This window comes from Crassostrea angulata, chromosome 10 (assembly GCF_025612915.1).
Source record: "Crassostrea angulata isolate pt1a10 chromosome 10, ASM2561291v2, whole genome shotgun sequence".
NCBI lineage: Eukaryota > Metazoa > Mollusca > Bivalvia > Ostreida > Ostreidae > Magallana > Magallana angulata.
Genome location: NC_069120.1, coordinates 34,312,637 through 34,319,738, shown reverse-complemented (window position 1 = coordinate 34,319,738; position 7,102 = coordinate 34,312,637).

Sequence of the window (7,102 nt, the reverse complement as noted above, 5' to 3'; positions counted from 1 at the left end):
TAACTTTATGAATGGTAATTTTGTATTATAATGTAAAAATGTTAAATGTCATGTATTTTATGTCGGTACAACGTTATCATATAATTATTATGAGATAAAATGCGCCAAGTAAGTTGACGCTTATGACGTTGACGTTGTCAACGTCTCAGCATAAACATAACAAGTTAGGGCATAAAAAGACGGTGTTTTGAAAGCAAAGTCCAGTTGACGGTGAAGAGCAACTCGCTTGACAGTGGTATGTATTGACATTACCAAGTCTTTTAGCTATTACGGTAAAGTAATATAACTTTTGTATTAGGGCGTCCTGGATTGGTTCGTCGCTATACTTATAGGAGATAATAACGTTGTACCAACCGTACTGTATAATAGTAATAATTATACGTGTTTTTATATGGAACCATTCGTTCGTTGCAATAAATGGTAAAACTTTATACGGAGTATTTATATTAGTTTCGGCAAGTTGAATATAATAAGTGAACCAACGATTTCTATAAACTGTGACCAAAGTTAATTCTTTTTGAACCTTGACGCAAGATAATAATTAAACAGCGGCCCATAATTAAGTTTAAGCGTTTACCCGTAGTCTCGGTTCGTTACAATATATATATATATATATATATATATATATATATATATATATATATATATATATATATATATATATATATATATATATATATATATATATATATTATATATAAATTTCAGGGGTGGTCCGATGGTTATTTGAGTTTTCCAGGGGGTCGGAGGCCTATTTTTGGTACAATGTAATTTTATAATGTAATTCAAAGAAATTTGAATTTTGCAGGGAGGGGGAACTCTAGCCTCCCTTTATAGATGCATGCATGCATTATAAGTGCGAAATCGTAATCTGAGTATGTGGCTAAAAATTGACTCGCTGAACATGCTAAACTTCTATAGTAATGAAAAGAATAAAATATATATTATCAGAGACATAAATAAATAATAAGTTATTTTTGTCTCTGATATTATAAGTTAAAAGTTTTATGTCAAAGATCTTAAATAAAATTTGTTCTCAGGATTAGAAGTAATGAAGACGACTACATTATGCAATGAAGTCGGTCGTCATAGAAATTATTAGAGTACTGCAAGTGTCGACAGTTTTTTTTTTACCATAGTTTAATTGACTTGCAGACTATAATATAGCGACTTTTTTGTCTCTCAAAAATGTATGCACCTATTAAAGTTCCACATAATTGCGATAGATATATGTTTTTGGGGATTTTATTTATTGCTATATATGCACATTGATTAAAAAAATTCATTGAAGTTGTGTAGTATGTGGTTGTATTGCAACCCCATTAAATCTGGCTTGTCATAATGGGAGATTGTTAACTTGTAGCTTGTTAACTCTGAAAAAGTGTAGAACAGAAGAAATAAAGTATTAATGGCTTTCGCTACATCTTTCTTTTTATGCATACGAGTACATAAAGCTACATGTACCTTAAATTTTGTTTCACTATATCAAACAGTGTTGTTTTTCTTAACCTAAAATTTAGATCTACAGAAATTCAGTATCTACATATGTAACTTCTCAAAAGCTTTGATACCTTACCACTTGGAAATCATTTAGTGATGCAAATTGACAGATGCCAATGAAATGACATCATTGGAACCCAAGGGTTCCTTGCTTTCCGACGATGATGAAGAGAATTCAAATGTGCATACAAATCATACATTTACATGGATATTTATATGTGATATGATAAATATTATTAAAAAATATAGGTCGTTTTTTGTGCCGCAGTAAACGGGCGAAAAGGATTTTTATACCCCATGAAAATAAATGGGGGGGGTTGGGTTAAATAGGAATCACTTTTTCCGTCCTTCCGTCTATCTGTGCAAAATTCGTGTCCGGTCTATATCTTTCTGATGGAGAAAATTGGAAGTTCTTAATGCATACAAATCATTTGGACAGAGTAAAGGTCACTGGCAGGAAAAGTGCAAAATTTGTTTCCGGTCCACTTTGGAATTTCTTACTTCACACAAAGATTGCTTATGACCTGAGAGTGTGTAATGATTTGTCCCTAGTCAATAAAAGAGATACATTGGGAGTTTCTATTTCATATAACGATTCCTTAAGACCGATTATGTGTCATGAACTTGACCCAGGGTCAGTTGCGCAAGTTTAAAGTCATATTAAAAAATGCTTTATTCCTGTCTGTGTCATATCTTGTATAAATGGAAATGAGTAAAAGCTAAAGTTTGATATAAAGATTGCTTGTAACCTGTAAATATACCCTGTCTTGTCTGACTCACTATAAGAAAAAAAACATCCATTTTTCTCTAATAGAGAAATGCTTGAGTTATAATTCTTTTCTTAGCGGGGGTATCATCTGTGAGCTTACTAACAGTACCTTTTAGATGGTCTAGTGGGAGCACTGCCCCCCCCCCCCTTTTTCGAACCCGCTTGTAATCTGTAAATATACCCTGCCTTGTCTGACTCACTATAAGAAAAAAAGCATCCATTTTTCTCTAATAGAGAAATACTTGAGTTATAATTCTTTTCTTAGCGGGGGTATCATCTGTGAGCTTGCTAACAGTACCTTTTAGATGGTCTAGTGGGAGCAATGCCCCCCCCCCTTTCTCGAACCCCCTTTAATTAACGTTTAGAAAATTAATTTTTGGGGCATTCCCCCCACCATCACACACACACTTTTATTATGATTAAATTAATTATATACATATATACATGTACATATATGATGTGCTTTATAAAGTGATCCTAAACATGATGTTATTTAAACGAAGAACTTGCCAGGTATGAAAATAATACTGTGAAATTGAGTCTCGATTTTTTTATCTTACTATTATCATATTGATAATCCAGTCTCATTAAAACTATTTCCCTTCTCCTTACACTCGTCAGGGTCTGATAGACCTGTATTGTATCAATAACAGATCATCTTCACTTGACCTCCACATTTGCATACGATCTAAATATACTGCTACATACCAAAGATATTCCTTTCTCTGTTTAATGAGTAGTGCAACTTTTCAATACTCAGTCTAGAGGTTACATAGGAAACAGGCATGGATTACTTTTTGGTCTCCATTTGAAGAGTTCCAATCAATTTTCTAAAGCTCTAATTGGTAACAAAAAATAATCATGTAAAAATGACCTTTTATCATTACAGGATCTGTCAAGCTCTGACAAGTGTGAGGAGAAGGAGGTGGTTTTAATCAGACTGATGGACAATCTTTTTGCGACACGAAGTTGTGACGGAAGACCTCCTCGTTGCTTTGCAACGAGCTCGGCTCTAGTTACACTTTACGTTTTTTCATTTGAAGAGGTTAAGAAACTCTTATCCTTCTCAGCGAAAAAATCGTCAAGACTTGTGAAATAAAGATTATATCATGAAAAGTTATAAAACCGGGTTGACCTAGTAATATATCCACACGGACGGCAATTTATTAAGCATAAAAGGAAGCAGGACACACTACTGCAAGAATCTATTACCTTGGAAATATAGATAGCTGCATGCCAGAAGTACGTGTTGATAAAAGAACTAAAAAATCTTTAGGGTCATTTATTATGAAACTGCATGATGACAGTTCCCTTCCCAGATTCTCATTCTACAAGTAATAAGCATCTTAAAATGCACGTTCTTTTAAATGATCACTGTAAAATATATGAGCTTTTTTAAAACTTCCGTCATCTAAAGCATCATTTTTTCACGTACAAGCAATTATGAACCTCCATTCACTGAGGCCAGAATACTATGTGAGTATAGTGATTATGATCAGAACCGGCGCCATTAAGAAAACTGGAAATTCACCACTTCCAACTGGAAGTAATGGCACCGGTTCTGACGTTTCCTGGTAGGTAAAATATCAAAATCTTTAAACAAGAGGCCCAATGGGCCACATTGCTCACCAGAGCAACACTGGCTTTATAAGAAACAAACGGCAATTAAAAAAGTTCACCGTGATATGAAGTTGGTTGGTCACGTGATCAAATCCTGTGAAGCCTGAAGGGTGAACTTTGATAATTTTGACGTCATGAAAAAGTTCATACAGACTTGAACGTTTTCGCTATTCTACTGCAGTATAGGTTCACATAAGGAAACTTATTTGCAAATGTAAATTTACCGAATTGAACGTTTTCGCTTTTATTATAGGTTCATATAAGGAAAAATATATAGTGAAATGTGGCCCCTCGGTAGGCTAACCAAAAATGAATATCCGAATTTTACACTTATTTTTGCACATACTTAATCTTTGACATATTTACCTTTATAGAATACCATTTTTACAAAATAAGATCATATGCAATATAAATAACTAAATTTTCAGTTGGTGTTCACGGTTAACTTCAAGTTCCCTTTATTTTAGCCCCCCCCCCCCCCATCACTTAATAAAACGATTACAATACGTGAGAGCACAAAGGTACATTTTCTACATCCACTACTCACTATACTCTGTCCCGATTTTTTGCTTCCACCACTTTTCGCTTGATATTTCGATAATAATAAATACCTTTGTGCTCAAACTATGTTCATCCACTAATATGAAAAATGTCCAGATTATCTGTTTTGAAACGCCCCCTCTACCGCTTTAGGTTTCAATACACATCGCAAAATAAAAAGTCTACGGGGATTTTTCATTGCATTAGCCATTAATTAGCCCGGATGATTGAAAAATTGAGCAAGGTGTCCCGAGTACTTCCGAATGGAGAAAAGATGTAAACATTCTCCATTATAAATCTTTGTAAAATTTGTTTTCGACCCTGTAAACTTTTATGAGAGAAAAGGGATAATTTGTCATTGAAGATATTCATTCGATATTTTCCATTCCATCAATTACAACTGCACTTCTTTCACATGTATGTGTATTTTCATTAAAAATCATCAACGAGTGATGGAAGCAATAACTTGGGACAGACTATAACTTGGGACAGACTATAGATATTGAATTTTATTTTTAAAAATCCTATATGTGAAAGAAGAAAAGTGTACCTCAATGCACCAGAATGAATGCGCTCAATTCCTCAAATTAAAAACATTGAAAAATTTAATAGGCCTTCTCTATTATAAACGATTGTCGTTTACCAGGCATGAATTCATTTCATTTGACGTTTCATATCCTTACTCGATTGATGAATAAACTTAACTGAAAACTTAACTTAAAATGTTGTCACATATGTTAAAGAGTTATAATTCAAATTTATGTATTGGCAGGCATGTCGGTCTATTGTACCAAGGCCCACCCATTATTTTCATTTTATTGCTGAAAAAACATCAAATGTCTACAAACAAAGATGATTTTCCGTTGCAATATTTTTCTAAGAACACCGATAATGCTTTAATCCTCATAATAATAATAATGTGTCAGGACTATGGAAACTGTTTAAAAGACGTCGTTTTTATTTACTTGTGTTCGAAAAACTATCAAAAATTTGTGTAGATTTTATGCAATTCATCGTTGAAGAAGGGGAGCCAATAAGTAGTTACAGCATATCATCCTTTTAGCAAGACATTTCTATTGATCAACCAAAATTTCAGCGTCAGTCGTAGAATTATAAGAAAGATACATAGCTTGCAATTGGTTCGAGTCATGTTTTTGTTCACATGAGTTTATTACATTCAACTTTAAAATTTTTAAACTTGGTATTTTCCTATTCAGCATAGCTGCATTTGAAATATAAACGAACTAAAGCATGACCTCAGCTTTGTGTACAAACATACAGTAGCATTGTGCCCAAAGCTCTGTATCTTGCTTATAACTCGAAGCTTGACTCTCAGGTTAGTAAATAGAAATTTGTAAACAATTAAAACAAGAGAAAAATGCACTAAAACAAAGAAAAAACACAATTTATTTTTCATCATATATACTTATATATTTCTAGCAGCGAGAATAATCTCCGTTTAGATTGAAATTGCTGAGCATCTTAATAAAACATGGTGCAATAATTAACCATTACGTAGAGATCGTACCGAATTACATGTACCAACATAATGAATAGTATTCTGTAATATGTTGTTAGTGCATCAGATTTTGCGCAGTTACATGTAAACAATCAGCTGTCCGATTAACCGGTCTACGCGTAAAAATGTTAAATTCGAAAATGAAGACGACGGTTCCTCTCAAGTTAAACTAAACATGCTAAACGAAAATCAAAGCAAGCTAAAACCACCGTCACAAATGAAAATGTCAACGCATTGAAATATTTAACCTCAATTTACTGCACATAAATATATATTTTGGATGCTTCAAATATTCCTTTCGCATGTAAACTGTTGCACAACAACCAAATACATCTCCGTTCAACTTCAAGATGGCTGCTTCTATATCATGGTTAAATATCGAGCCCGAAGTTAAACTGATTGACCCCCATTCTCTCTGTCTTATTACTGTTTTCGTAAATTACTCAAATTTGAAACAGAATTAGCCCTTAATTTTTGCAATTTATATTTTCCTTCCGATAAGGATGATTTATGCTAAACTACGTTGAATTTGACTCAGTAGTTCTTGAGAAGAAGATTTTTAAAAATGCACCCTCTTTTTCTACAGTTTCGAGGTTTTCTCCGCTTTGAATAAAGATCGGTCTTTCATTTCTGCAATTTATATTTGCCTTCCCATAAGGATGCTTTGTGCCAAATTTTGGTTGAAATTGGCCAAGCGGTTTTAGAGAAGAAGTTCAAAATGAAAAAAGTTTACAGACCGACAGACGGACAACGGACATTATGTGATCAGAATAGCTTACTTGAGCTTTCAGCTCGCGCAGAGAACTAGTCCTGAGTTACATAAAACACTTTTGCACAGTAATGTCTCAAAGTTTTGCTACATGTGTGTGGGGGATATTTAATTTGAATATCATTGTGAATATTAAACGATGACGAATATTATTTGGGGTTTTCAATTGCTAAAATACTCGGTCGACAGACTGCTTTTCATGTGTACCCGATAGTTATATTAAAGGGGCATGGTCACGATTTTGGTCAAAATTATTTTTCCGATTTGAATAATTACAATGCTTAAGTGAGACATTCTAAATAGGCAAACAAAATTTGAGTGTCAGTTGTTGAGTTATAAGCGAGTTACAGAGCTTACAGTTCTTTGACATGTAAACAAAGCTTTT